The 16,003-nt window shown below is 38.4% G+C and overlaps 1 protein-coding gene across 2 annotated transcripts in view; it reads right to left on the bottom strand.

The window, feature by feature from the left end:
- Positions 1-14,915, bottom strand: part of LOC126781607 (fat-like cadherin-related tumor suppressor homolog) — a 39,651-nt gene extending 24,736 nt beyond the window's left edge. The window contains exons 1-2 of one of the 2 annotated variants that reach the window (XM_050506525.1): positions 14,579-14,915; positions 646-695 (exon numbers count right to left, since the gene is read on the bottom strand). The gene's annotated coding sequence lies outside the window, so the exon portion shown is untranslated. Of the gene's footprint in view, positions 1-645; positions 696-13,676; positions 13,689-14,578 lie in introns of those variants that run through there. The other variant, XM_050506526.1, reaches the window with a different exon arrangement.
- Between the last annotated feature and the right edge of the window lie 1,088 nt (positions 14,916-16,003).

The following is a 16,003-nucleotide window of genomic DNA, read 5'->3' as shown; positions in this document are numbered from 1 at the left end:
TGGGCAAAGTGTGGAGGCGTGTTTCCCTAAGTGGTTGCCAAAAGGGAAAATACACTGACCCGCCGGACGGAAGGGCTCCCGAACCCCCTCGGAAGTGGCCGCCGGAACCCCAACTTCCGGTCACCAACCGGCACGACGATCCATCCCGAGATTATGCGTGGCCCGGTGGGGCAGCCTCGCGAGCTGGTTAGGCAAGCTCGGGCCCCTGTACTATGCCACGGACGGCCAGCGGAACAGCCGTTTCTTCGGTTCTCCCTGTCCGGCAGGTCAATACAGTTTCCCCCGGCATTGGTTTAACAGCCGTCTCCACTGGACCAACATCCATCGCGGCAATGCTCGCTCGGGCACTGGCTGTACGCTGGCTGACCTCGAAAGGCGGCTACAAGCCACTTCACGAGTTTTTCACCATGCGTACGGTGGTAACAAGCCAGGCGGATGTTTATCATCCTACCACCAGATGAGCAGATGGTCGCTCAGATATCCCTTAGTCGCCTCTTACGACACCCATGGGACAGAGAGGGGTTAACAATGTCTATGGGCGTTGGGGACCACTTACCATCAGGTGGCCCATATGTTCCTCTACCTTCCTATTCTATAATATAATATAATATAAAAATATGAACAATGTTTCCTACCAAATCTTACCTCATGTGTGAGTTGTGAGGACGCGGACGCGGCGCTCACTTCTCGCGAACCTGCAAAACACAACGGTCTCTGTATACTGTTATCTTATAATATTAAATGAGCGAGATGATGATAATAATTCTAGAAGATATCGTATCCTCCATATCTATATTGCACTATATATATAAGTAGTGTAAAATGTGTGGTGATGTTTCTTATGTACTGGTAAGTATCTGATGTCAGTGACAAGGAATAAGTTCATATTAATAATGTATACAATTTTAAAAGTGGGTATAATTAATTATATTTCAATTAAGTACAGTCGTACATGCTATCAAACTCAAATTAGTCCCGATATGCTTTTCTCCTGATGCGTTGAAGAAGATCCATATTATAAAGTGCACATGTACGATACACACTATTAATGTTTTCACTTAAGGTAAAATAATAAAATTGGTTTAGATGGATTTGAATATTTCTGAAAAGCAAAACATATGTTCGTCCTATAAAATAGTAAAAGATGTTTACTATAAGTCGATAGTATTATTTAATCTTAATCATGTTTTTTTCCAAAATATAAGGTAAGTTAAGAAAAAGTTTGCACCCAATTAATTAATAAGTATTAAAACGTCGTTAGCCTTTCTTAATTTGTTATAACACTCCGAACCTAAACGACGTCAACGACTTCCGCCTCCCTCGCGGATGAAAACATCTATTATTTCACTTCAGTGGCCTTTTAATTGTGCGTAAAACGGGTCAGTTTCCACCCTCTTTTCCTCCCAGTTGTTAAGAGTGCAAAGAGGATGGGGTTCGGCTACACTAGCATTGGAGTTCAGCTTTTGATCGTCACAACGATACTAGTAACGATATACACACATCTATTACACTAAAGTCGTCGGTCTAGAAGCTAGCTTATAAGGCTGCATACTTCCGGGTTATTGGATAGTGGATTTCACCGTCAAAAATGTTTCTGCCGTCAATCGAAAAGAACGTAATGCTTAAAAATTAATCTTACGGTCGTATGAGGTTGCCAGAGTTTAGACTCTGAGTGTGAGGGATAAAAGTTTTGCGGACACAATTGTGCACTATAAGCTGCTGTGCAGTTGAAATATAAATAAATAGATCATGTTTCAGTTCATCACAGGATTTAATGAACTTTACTTGAGTTTAAATTGTAAATTGTAACGCCATCTAATGTTGTCACTCAAGTATATAGCAGCACCCAACAGTTTGATTATGTTATGTTTACAACAGCTTCCTCATCCCGTACTACTTCTCGGTACCATTATTTATTTTTTGCAATAATAAGATAAAAATAATAACTCAAATAAGGTTTCTTATTAAAAAAGCTTAAATGTACTTTAAAATTATTCGAAGTCGGGGCCGAGACCTTCACTATCAAACCTTTATTATTGATTAACAGACCGCGTCAGCCCGGTGAAGTGGTTTATATGTAAGTGAGTACTATGTGAAACGTATTAGTTAACTTTTTGGGCTGGCACCGACTTGAAACAGTTTACTTTATAGGACGTCTATGTGCAGTGCGGGCGAATAGATTTCTTTGTTCAATACTTATCGCAATATAATTGTACACGTGCGATGTCAGGGCGCGAGATGTCGTCGGCTTGTATCTCGTATGTTTTTTATGAGTGAGTCAGACATTACAAGACGCGTACCTGAAAACGTCAGGTTATTTAGTTCAACGCTCGAATGCGAACGCGAACAAGGAACCTCAACAATGAAAGCGCGTCTCTTCTCTCGGGTATGTCTCCGGGCCTCGCTCGCCACTCTTGTCTTCATTTCAAAAGAAAGGAAGTCTTTTCATAATACATCTCCTTTTATTCGGAGGATTAAGCGTAATGCGGGTTGCAGGACGACTGAAGTGCTCTTGTTATTCGAGCTCTAACATTTTTAAAGCAGGTAGTCTGCATTGTTAACGACATCTTATTTTCATATAATATGTATCACGAATGTTCTGCGGCGAAGATTAATCACTCAACAAGCGAGAGTACAGGAACGAATTTATTGTTGTGGTCCCGCTCGCGGGGACGAGTCGTGTCTTCAACTCTTTAGTTTACTAAATATGTCCGTATTTCAAATTAAAAGTATTGTTACTGTGAACAATCATTAGCGTAATATAACGTCACTACTGCTAATGGCGAATCTTTACTAATTACACAGTGAGCTCGGATGTATTTTTTTTTTTCATTTATATTTATAACAATTTGGTTTTTTTTCTTAAATTATACATTTACTTAAATTAAAGAAAGTTTCATATAGTTTGCCTAAATAGAAGCGTACTTAATATGGTATTGACGCTTGTGGTTTGAATAGGTCTCCCGTTCAGGCTGCCTGCATCTCAGTGATGTCGGGCGCAGATAATCGTAGTGGTGACCGGATTATTCATTTCGTGCTGAATAATCCGATTCTTCGGCCACTGTGTAGCCTACATTAAAATTATTATGATAACTCCAATGAAGTGTATTGACATATTACCACTGTTCATAACACTTCCGATGTTAGAACAGTTAAAATTTGTTGCATTTTTTCAAAGTGACATTTTTAAACATTTCAGTGGTAGTGAACCAAGCTGTCCGATGTTCTTAAGAAAACACACTGTATCAACAAAGTAAAGAACAAAATCTTACAGTATTTGCGTGTAACGGATGATGATGATAAATGTCTGGATGCCATAACATAGATCTCTTTATCAGGAAACCGCAGACACATACTTGTGCACTATAATCTCTTGCGCAGTCATAAGGTTTTTTTAACCAATAATTTTGTTTAGATATTTCGATTTACAATGTTATCAATGTTATATTTCGATTTACAATCTTATCCGTGCAGTGACGGAGAAAGAATACATTTCACTGCCCCTCTCTTTCCCATGGTTGTCGTAAGAAGCGACTAAGGGATATCTGAGCGACCAGATATCCCTTAGTCGGGGATATTTTCGGGGGCCCTTCTGTCCGGGAGGGTGGAATATCAGTTTGTGGTTCAAGCTCCACTTGATTCTTCGGATCACGGCCTTATATCTACCAAAGTGCCACAGTTAAGCTGCCGCCACCAGCGGTATGCAAACGTCGCGTTTGGCACTATAAGTCAGCAGATTGGGACGGTATGCGCGATTACTATGCGTCAGTCCCTTGGAAGGAACGTTGCTTCAGTGGGAATGACCCGACTGCTAGTGCCGCTGCTGTTGCTGATGAGATCATGTCAGGAATGGAATACTACATTCCTAGCTCAGATCTCATCAGTAGGGGTACGCGTAACCGTTGGTTCACTCGTGAATGTGCCGATGCTGTATCATCTAAGCAGGCGGCATATCGCGCGTGGATCAACGGCTGCGTTAGCGGGGCATCTAACATTGACTCACTGAAAGCAAACTACAATAAAAATTCCAAGTCCTGTAGGAATGCATACACGAGAGCGGATGCACAGCGCATTGTACAGATTGGTCATGACCTTATTTCGCATCCTGGGGGCTCCCGTAGCTTCTGGCGTCTAACCAAGTCTGTGCAAAACAATTTCTGCCAACCTTCGCTGCCACCGCTCAGAAATCCGGACGGATCGCTAGCTCACAGTCCGCAGGAGACAGCCGATCTCCTGGCTAAACTCTTTGCCGATAACTCCGTTATCGATGATTGTAGTGCGCTGCCACCAACGATACCTTCATGTGGCCACACGATGCCTGACATCAAAATCAGGCAACGTGATGTGCGTGCGGCGCTGCAATCACTTGATATACGGAAAGCTAGCGGTCCCGATGGAATACCAGCCAATAGTGCTAAAGAAGTGCGCGGCGGAGCTGTCTCCTGTGTTAACGCGCCTGTTCCAACTTTCTCTCTCTTCGGGATGTGTGCCGGGGGCTTGGAGAAGAGCTAATGTGCAAGCGGTTCCCAAAAAAGGGGATCGGTCTGACCCGGCAAATTACCGACCAATAGCTATCACCTTACTACTTTGTAATGTGATGGACCGGATTCTAAACAACCAACTGATCCGTTACCAAGAAGATCACTGTCTGATTAATGATCGTCAGTACGGGTTTCGACCAAAACGGTTCACAGGTGATCTTCTGGCGTACGTAACACACCTCTGGGGTGAAGTTATCGACAAGCATGGAGAATCGTTGGCTGTCAGCCTCGATATCTCCAAGGCTTTCGACAGGGTCTGGCACAGAAGACTTCTCTCCAAGCTACCGGCATATGGTCTGCCTGCTCAGCTATGCACCTGGATTGCCAGCTTCCTACACAAGCGTAGCCTTCATGTTTTAGTTGATGGTTGCGCTTCACAATTCTATATAGTGAATGCTGGGGTCCCCCAGGGATCTGTGCTATCTCCCACACTCTTTCTTTTGCATATCAATGATATGCTCTCTCTTGGGAACATACATTGCTATGCAGATGATAGTACAGTGCATGGTGGATACCACGGACGCGCAGTGGCTAGGTGAGCGGAAACTGAGGAGACGCGGGAGAATCTTGTCATTGAACTCGATAGGACGTTAAAGCTCATCGCCAAATGGGGTTCTGATAATCTTGTTGAGTTTAATGCCAAGAAAACACAGGTATGCGCTCTCACAGCGAAAAAGTCACCATTTTCCCGTCTTCCCTCCCTCTGTGACACACCGCTGATGATACAAAGCAAAATCGCCATGCTGGGGATGGACGTTCGCTGCGACCTTAGTCCAAGGGATTACATCGAGGCTATTATAAAAACAGCTTCACGGAAGCTCGGAGTTCTCAACAAGATGCGGCGTTTTTTCACGCCACAACAACTGTGCCTGTTATACAAAACACAGGTACGGTCTTGCGTTGAATATTGCTCGCACCTTTGGGATGGCTCCGCTAAGTACCTACTGGAGGCCTTGGACCGGTTGCAGCAACGTGCGACGCATTATTGGCGACGTAAAGGTCACAAACACCCTTGAACCTTTACAATTGTGTCGTGAGATAGCAGGACTGAGCGCTTTCTATCGACTGTATCACGGCGAGTGCTCTGAGGAATTATTCTCTCTAATTCCTGCTTCTCCCTTCCAAGTAGACTTAAGAACCACGCGAGCTGGTTCTCGATGTCACCGCCTAACTGTGACATCAATTCCATCGCGCACAAAGAAATTTGGCAACTCCTTTCTTTGACGTACTTCCAAAAAATGGAATTCCTTACCAGCTCACGTGTTCCCCTCCTCTTACAACCCGGGTTCCTTCAAACGAGGCGTGAAGAGGCATCTTGTGGGCCGGCAAGGCGGGGACGGCTAGTACAGAAGATTCTTCCCGACTGTACTGGCCGTCGTCGCGTTAGAACTCTACTACCACTTACCATCAGGTGGAGTAGAGTCATTTGCCATCCCGGCGCATATAAAAAAAAATTATAAGTTCAAATAGAAAAATAATACATATTTTTTAATGTAAAACGATGACATAAGATATTTATTATAGGTATAGATAAATAATCGTCAATCGATTGCGATCAGCTGACTATATTACACCGACTTAGTGACCCGCGAGCACTGGAGCGTTGTACGCATAAGTTAACATGAAATGACGCATTAACTTAGATTCAAATGCTTTTTGTATTAAACGCAAACCGCGTGACGTCGATAGTTAATGCTCGCTCAGGCGCAGTGCGCTAGTGACGTCACGCGTGACTCACACGCATGCGGACGGCGGCACGCTCTCGCTTCTCACAACACAAATCTTTATTGTTATATTGCTCATTGAAAGGCACACCCGTTTGTTTTAGTTGTTTTCTGACATCATTATATAATAATGATAAGTAAAACTGTCTTTTAAACGTAAGTACGTAAGAAGTTTTAAAACACTTGTTAACAAACAAAAAAAATATTAGCAAACATTTCAAATGTAACAAAGTGCTATGTAAGTTGCAGATATGAAGTGATAAAATAAAACTAAATAATTAACACTTTCATTACGTTTTTTTACATTAAACAAATTAACATAAATAATATACCTAATAGATTGTTTTGTCACCGAGATAAAACCAGTTTGCAAAATTTCAGCTTAATCGTTTGAGCGGTACGGAGTAGTAATTAATACGAGAGAAATACACTATACATACAGTAAAGTTAAATAATATATAGCTATAACGATAATTATAACCGTGCAATATGCGTATGCGCATCTCTAGTCTGAGTTACCGGCCGCACTCTCAGCTTTTGTTCCTAAAAACGTCGTTTGTGCAGCCACTCGTGACTAATATGGAGCCACTAACTAAAATCGCGCGTTGCTAACTGAATTCAAGTCCAAATAATTTCAAACATTTATTTACAAAAAGTCAGTAATGTCGAATTATTGAACGGAAATTATTTTTTTATTAGTTGCCGGATTAAATGCAAGACAGCACATATTACAATATTATATTACTAGTAACCTTTGACAAGCTATTTTTCTTTTAAAGTTTTGTAAAATAAAATATAAATCTAAGTGTTGCTCTCATTTTTTGCAATCAACTTTATTACATAACTAGCAGTTGCCCGCACTTAAGTATAAGTAAAGGATAAATGATTGTTTGGAATTTGGATTGGTCTGTGATTTTATTGCTAGAAGCATGAAATGTCATTCTGGTTAGAAAAAAGTATATTAAGGGTTTTTTTTTTATTTTAGAGCGATAATTATTCTTTTAAAAATCATCAACTTGTAAACTTACTGTGAATTCCTGTAGTGTACTTATTATATTTAATCAAACGGGTTGAAAAAAAAATTATTTGATACATGTTTTTCCATCTACGATTCTGTTGCTTAAATATCTCTGTCATCCATCCACGCCGTTGGATAAAGGCAACACTTTAAATATATTTTTTTTTTCTATCAAACTCAGATTAAACAAAACTATTCAAGTCAAAGAAAACTTTATTAATAATGAATAATCGAAGCACCTCTTTATGAACGGTGGTAGAGCTTTGTGTAAGCCCGTCTGGGTAGATACCAACCACTCATCAGATATTCTACCGCTAAACAGCAATACTTAGTATTGTTGCGTTCCGGTTTGAAATATGAGTGAGCCAGTGTAACTACAGGCACAAGGGACATCTTCGTTTCCAAGGTTGATGGCGCATTGGCGATGTAAGGAATGGTTAATATTACATACATCGCAAATTTCTACGGGCGATGGTGATCACTTAACATCAGGTGGCCCATTTAACCGTCCGCCTACATATAACACAAAAAAACGACGTTTGCAGATTCTTTTTGTGGCTAAAATTACTGAGTTACTCGCAGTGCTCACTCTGAAGTATGCAACTTAAAAATTCCACGTGATAACAGTTCTCACTAAATTCAGTGCCGGCCATGTTCAACGATTTTCATGGGCTTCCCCATGAAAACCACCACTACCATTTAAGAGGGAACTATATACTTTAAAATTCGAATGATATATGCTTATGGATTATTGGAATGAAAACTACCTCTCCTCGAGCATATCCTAAAATAAATCTGTAGGAATTGAGGGTTATGTTGAGGTACATTGAAAGGTACCTTGAAATACATCTTGTAATAATTCAGTTATTTCAATTTGTAATTTTTAGCCGTTTAATAGATTAGCCTGGACAAACAGACATAAAGACAAGACATACATTTAAAAAATGCTTGTTTTGGTAAATCGCAAATAGCCATATAAACTGTAAAAGAGGCAGTTATTTTGAAATCACACTTCAGCTTTATTTATACGTATAGATAATTTAAAGACGACGACTATTTGTCTTTTTTACCAATGAACCCTTTTTTGTAACGTAGTTACTTATCCCTGTTCTATAATCTGGAGACGAGTCATTTTCTATGTACTAGTATAGTGCAAATGTACTTAGTACATTATGGCCTACGATTTAATATCAAGCTACGGGACACGTTGAGCCACCACCGCAAGTATGTCATGAAATTTAGTATTTGTATCCAAAACTCAGGCATCATATAATGAAAAGTGCTCTGTCTAAACTGGCGACTTGATTCTAGTATCAAGTGTGTCGGCAAATCTTGATCTTGTGCAAATGTGTTATGAGGTCTTCATGAGCGGTAGGTTACTTCGCTCAACAATTATGTATAAAAATCCTTAGCCTTATTAATAATGCCCCATTAAAAGCATTTAGCACTAATATAAAAACCGTCTTGTGCTTTAAAAGATTGTTATGTCAATTGTTTGTCTGCCTACTGTTTACTTTATAAGCCGATTTGCATAACATGCAAATTTATAATTATCATATTACAATAATGGCGGTTTACGTTTTTTATGGCACTTTGGCTTTATATCTGAAATTACTATTAAATATTTTTTCAAAATATTGCTGATCTGCGAAAAGGCCCCATTTTTCATATCCTCTTTAGTTTTAAATTTTTCTTTAGATTTTGCATCTGCATATTATGGCTTATAAATTAGTATCTCCATGTAAATCGTATAAAATAATTACAGTTGGGGCGCATAAATAAGTATATTCTAAGTTATTTATTGTGAACGATTATTAATCTTATACTTTTTGTTGCTTATCGCCGACGATATTGGGTCGAAATTAGATTAAATTTAAATATTTTCAAAAATTATTTCACAAGCGATTGGCGCCACACAACATCAGTAATCATATTATGATATTAGTCAATTTACTGTACTGGCTTTTTACGAAGAATCGTTGATGATGTCAGCGGTTCGGGCAGGCGGCCGCGGGCGCCGGTCATCGGCCTAACCTTCGCGTCGCACCGCGCCTCCAATAGAGATACGCGCTAAGTAGCTCACTGATTCATGTTGCCGAGATAAATGCTACAACCGTTACATCTATCTCGACGAGAGGTATTTCTTTCTGTCTATATTATTATTATTGTGACTAGAGACGAGCAGAAGATGGACTGGCAAGGCTCAGGTATGCGGTAAACATCCCGTAGGGTCGGCGCAGGCGACGGGGGGTGCAGGCGGAGTGAGCGGGGTCACAGCTGCTCTTACGCACACAAGCTCACCCTCAATACATATAGGCGACTGTATACGCTGGTGTGCTTAAACTTGCATGGCCGCCGCCATATTGAGCTCTTTAACATCACCTACCTGAGTTAAACCGCTTTCGCTGGGTTGCATGCATAATCAAATTCCCTTCTATTATACGCATTAAGTGTTATTACATGAATATTGAATACCCAAACGCGTAAGTGAATACATATTACTTTATGTCATTTATAGATTTTGTTTATTAGAGAAAGTCATTGATACATAGCAATTTAAGTCAGCATATTAATTGATTTTTTTGGTAAATGAAAACATTAAGTGGCATTGCAATTTTAGATATAAGGCCGCAGATTCCTCGGTCCGGTTTAGGGATTGACGAAATAGACAGAGCATCTGTGTTTGCGCACACACTTGTGCACTATAATATGTCCTCCACAAATAGCTAATCTCTCTTGAGATCGGTTGTGGCCGAAATGGGTCAGGAGGACATCATCATCACTACTAATACGAGCACATATTGCAGGTCCGCGTGTTTGGTTCTTATATTTTTAGTAATATTTTATAACTAAAAATACTGTCTTATGTATATAATTACTAACATGGATATGCGTATAATCAATAGCATTTGTATATTTTAGAACGACGAGCGTCAACCAAACAAGCGATCAATTCTATGTAACGCGTCGCTTGATATTATTTACAAGCCTCTAGCGAGAAGAAACGGTAAGGAACCACAATGACGGTTGTTAGAGCAGTTGCTCTTTTTAAAATATATAAATAAATCCGAGCTTAAATCCAAGCATATTTATCCAAAAAGTGTTATGTATAATAAGTAATTTCAGGTATTTTTTATTTGCACACATGTTTAAAATTAATATGATTTTTTTATAATTTACTGCGTGTCAAAAACATTGAGCAATGGTTGTCCGGGATTCCCCGGTAACTTTAGTCTAAGATCGTTAAGATCATGAAACGGTGTGTCACAGATAGGACCGCCTGGAGACCTCATTAAAATAAACAATGAGCTCAATTGAAATCTTTTTTGAGTATATACAACCTAACGACAAGGTGGTGCCGAGCTGCGGGCGCCCGCGCCGAGCGCGATCGGGACGAGGAAGGGAAGAGGGGGAGATGATCAACTTGTTCTTTGAACACTAGCCTGTTGTTATGAACATCTGTTGAACTGAATACTGACCGTTAGTGCGGAAATTCTTAATTTCCTCCCTTCTTAATTTTACTGTTTAAAGGCAGGCGAATACGAAGTACATTTTCACAATAATTGTTAAATGTTTATGATATAGATTCACATAGTTGTGTTCACTTATAACAGTGACTTTATTATATTTTGTCGTTATTTTCCCTTCGCTATTATATATAATTTATTTCTAATATTTTATTTTAACATCATTATTGTATATAAATATTAATAATTACTCAACTTATATCCTTTAAATAATACTTAACTTTAATTCATGAGTATCAGTGATAAAAATCTCCGTACAGTTTTGCTAAGAATAAATCTACTTGTAATGAGATGGAATCGTCTTAATATCTCTAATATACACAATATATTTGTACGAGTATATAAGTGAGTACGTTTGTCTTGTTCAATGATCAAAGCAAAGGGTAAATAAATTAGATCGGCTCAAGGTTAGTTTTTACTTCAAAAAGTCGCCGAAAACAGCTGCTGCATATCCCTCCGTTTGAATTGTCTATTTTATTTAAATAATGTAATTCACCTGAAACTTGGATGCTTTTGTGGCAATTCTCTTTGATGTAAGTGTTTCCAGTATTTTCTTTGCGGAGTTTTCTTTGCTAATGGGCATGTAGCCGTTTTTATATATTTTTGTTCCAAGAAAGAGTATATGATTAAAGTAAGGTCAGGACTATCAATATATGTATCTCGAGTGTTCGACAAGTGATTTGAAAAGACTTAGTGAATTGGTTTGAGTTTTAAACTGATAAATATTGGCTGATAGGATGGCACCTATTGCATTTGAATGAATTTTACATTTACCGATTAATCAAACGCTTGAGAAATGTGTTTAGTCCGTATCTAAAATAGAATAGAAGAATTTCTTCGTTGTCTTCCTTTACTTCTAGGTCTTAACATATTAAACGTAACAAAGCAATATGGATGGGCAAAAAGACCACCTGGCGGTAAGTTTTCGCCATTCCCGGTGGCTATTCCTTAAACAATCATCGCGATTACGGTAACTAAGATGTTGTTATTTCATATTCACAGATTTACTCACTTTATAAACCGGAAATCAACAAAACGAAGTATTGCTTTTCGGTAGAATAGTAGATAAAGTAGATGGTACCAGGTAGGAACTCACTTCGTTATACGGGCACTGGCAACTGCAAGTCCATTACTTTAAATATAAAGTAAAGTTTATCTATCATTGCACTAACATTTAAATAGTAGGGTAAGATAATATCCACAAATAAGGCCAATAACATCCAACGATACTTTTGTAAATGATAATATCGTTACTCGTTAACTAAAATCCAATATTCTTATTCTGAACCCTTGATAAGAACGATTACTATTCTTTGTATAATTCTACGAGGAAATTCAATTCCTCCTAACAAAACACCATATGGTATCTAATAAAGGGAGCTTTTTACTAAGCACGTTATTTATGGACAGTGGGCGGCTTTGTATGGCTGCCCTTGTGTTTGATTACATGCAACTGCAGGGCGTCCTTCGAAATTCTTGCCACTTATCGAAGTAAATTCCAGGGTCTGATTAAATATAAATAGTAAATGTTAAGTCTATAGTAGATTGCTTATAATATAAGTACTATATTTTATTTAAACAAAAACAGACCTTAATCTGTAATGGATTAAGTTTTAATTTGTTTTTGTTTTAGAGATGTTACGAAACACAAACATTTATTGCAATAAATACAGTGTCGCACATTACGATAATCAATCTACAGAACACTTCTTATACATTTTTAAAACTTATTAATATTAAAAGTAGTTATTATGACTTATTCATTCGACTGATTGATCTGCGGACATTTGTAATCTTCAAATACCCCATAAAAAGTGGAATTTGTTAATGTTGTATCTTTACAAGTTTTCCTAGAGACAATAAAAAAGCGCGATTATTGCTATATTTATCAATTAGCTTTCATTTCAAATTATCAATTACGATGATTTTCAAGTTTAAAGCATATCAGATGAATAAGTATTTCATGTATACGGAAGAATAAACAAAATTGATTGAAAAACATTTTGGTATGACTTGTATAACATTATTTTTTATCCGCTCTTTATCCACGAATATTATACATATCAGGCCTCAAAGAAAGGAGTCCTTAGCCCAGCAGTGGGACATTCACAGGCTGTTACTACTTACAGGCCTTAACAAACGGCCTTCGGTTCGCAAAATTATTTAAGAAAAATCTGCGAAGGAAACTCAACGGGATTATTTTAACCAAAAGCTTTTTCGATAAGTTTTTTTTTTAATTTAACAGTGTCACGGTCTAACGGTTGTTAAATGTATACGGAGTCAGTCGGTAGAATTAAGCTAGTATAGTCAGGTAACAGAGGTAGAAAATTTATGTTTGCTTCTTGTATTAATTAATATACATAATTATTTTTAGAAGAAAATCGATACGTTTAACCGTTTACAACAAAAAATAATAGGACATGTGGGTACAGAACATAAATCTTCTAGACGTCGTTTTTAAATTTGCAACGCTCCTCAAATGCATGTGGCATGTCGTTGTTTCAAGAGCCAGTACATGCCGCGTCTTGTATATAATTGACTTTATTAACTAAATCGACCTTTGTCTTTGAGCACAAATAAAGACGATCGTCACGTATGCTGCTTTGAAAATTGATTATAATAATCTATTTCAAAATATATTAAATGCGTATCCTCGGAATAGATATATGTAGATTATAAGAAAAATTACGTTGATAAAAAAAATGTTGAATATCTTTAAAATAAGGTTACAGCCTATTTAATTATGAACATTGATAAAAAAGATTACCAATAATAATCTTTGGCAGTTTTATCAAGTGTGAGCTACGCTACGTGTAACGCCTTAGGATGACCATAACAAAAATGTAAAATGTAAGATTTTTCGAACCATTAATTATCAACATTTCTTCTACCAGCTCTGAATTCCTTATGAACAATTTTGTAATCTGAAAATAATAATATGTTTCAATGTTAAACTGGCAAAGTGTATCTATTCCTTACCTTTGAAACTTATTTCTTATTTATCTAATTTTAAATAAGGAAAGTTTCAGAACGCTAAAACTTTCAAATGGTTAAAGTGAATACTTATGGAATGTGATTCATTAGGTCAACGTTTTCTTGTAATCTAAAAGAACTGAAATTTGATCGACTTAGCTAGAACAGCTTGGCAAAGAGCGATAATAGCCGATAACGCTGACACAAACTCTGGCATTTGATTACTCCACCTAACCTAGTTCACTCCTGCTCGTGCTTGACACTGCCTCTTGGTAATCAATTCTCGTTAGCTAGCAGTCTCAAATCGCATGACGCGCTTTCCACGGCTTAGCAATTATAAAAACAAATCAATTACTTTTCTCTAGACTGATTACAATAATTATGGCCAATTCAAGTTCATATAAGCCTAAACTATTTTAATGTATGTTGCTGGTCGCCGATTTAAAAATTTTAAAAACACTAAATTCTTACAAGTTTCAACAAGTTTGGATATTGAGTCATGGATATTTTATGTACCTTTACTGTAGGCTGATCATTACTTGAAAACAGTTACTACTCTAATTTTATATTTCCTCAGCTTTTGGAAGTTTGTCATAGCTAAAAAGTTTAATCGGTGATTTGATATTTGTTGGTGAAGAAGGATTTCTTATTTCTACTTTTAATTTAAGGAAGTAAAATGTTGTAACTAAAATATGTTACCCTGATGTATAATATGTTGATTTGTATAAAAACTGTTGCGGCCTTGTATATAAGCCTCTCAAATTAAAACGATACATCTGCATGCTATTGGCTTACCTGTATAAAGCCAGATTAATTCACTTTAAATATCCGTTTTCGAAATTGAACCGTCACAACCGTTGCTCTCGGGTTCGTTTAGAAAGCACAGGCGACTGACAGGCCGCAGGGCCGCCCGGCACTGTACACAGAACCGGCTAGTACTGCCGTAAAACCAATACACTTTAAACCAATACACATTGATTTTTCACCTTCATTCACCGAGCACTTTAGTGAACACTTCCAAGTTGTTAAGTTTTTACAAGTAACGACGACCTTACTCAGTCGAGGATAAGATCGCGTCTGTTGAGAGCGGGGGAGGGGGGGGTGTAGAGCGAACGGCAACACGTATACCACAACAGACGTACATCGGCTGACTGGACTGCACCGCTCGCGGCAGCGGCGGCGCGGGTAGCGGGCGGGCGCGCGGGGCGAAGAGACCTGCCCCGCAGCTTGCCCTATAAACTTGCTTTTTGCCCGCTCTCATATCGTGAGTAGGCTGGTTGGCTCCTCGTGCAGTTTTGTGAAAGGCAAATTGCATCGCAATTGTACAAAATTTTAAAAACAATTTTACATCTTATACGATGAATTAAAAACGAAACAATAATCGATTTTTTTTTACAATTTAAATATTAAAAATGTTAGTCAAACTTAAGTAAGTCTAATTGTTTTCCACAAGAGACTATTACAATAGTAAAATAAGTACAAGATGTTCGGAATGAGCAAGGCAATGATTTTCGCATTGCGTACGAGACGAGGTTTTCGTAGGCGAATGTTGAATGGACGGCGAGTAGGCAGGCGTGAGTCGGATAGAAATAATACACATTTAACAGGCCTTTGAATGGCACTCGCTGCATTATCACAGGTGGGTTCCAGTCACCGTCGCTCACAGTGAGTGGGCGCCGATCTTAAGTAAGACGGATATGACGAAATTTCTCCCGAACTAGTAAAATGTTTAGACTCAAATATTATGTGAGATACTATTGCTCCATAAACGACGTTTTTGTGTACTTTAATTGCTTTGAATATTGTAATAATTTGATCACTTTCACTCACACGATTGCCATATGCCACGGTTCGGGGCTGCAGCTCTGCGGACGAGATCCTGAGCAGTCGTATCACGGTTCGCTGCATGTTTCCGCCCGACTGCACCCGATTCCCTGATGTACCAACTAATAAACAATGACAGAGAGTAGGGAGCGCGACTCTCGCTCAATCGTCCTTATATTCCAATATAATTTGAAAGAAGCAATAGCTTGCCACAACGTGTCATTAACATAATTTCAGAATGTAGATAAGGTCAAGGAAATCCTTGCCGTGTGATCGTGGTTTTGTTGATTTCAACTTGGTATACTTAACAGCTTTGGTTAAATTAACACAATCGTCGTGCTCGACTGATGAAAAAGTTTCTTAGTCGGCACTTACGACACCCGTCCTTAGACGGGG

Source organism: Nymphalis io, chromosome 4 (assembly GCF_905147045.1).
Source record: "Nymphalis io chromosome 4, ilAglIoxx1.1, whole genome shotgun sequence".
Classification (NCBI taxonomy): domain Eukaryota; kingdom Metazoa; phylum Arthropoda; class Insecta; order Lepidoptera; family Nymphalidae; genus Nymphalis; species Nymphalis io.
The sequence above is the reverse complement of the archived record's forward strand: the minus strand, read 5'-3'. Positions and strand labels throughout refer to the sequence as shown.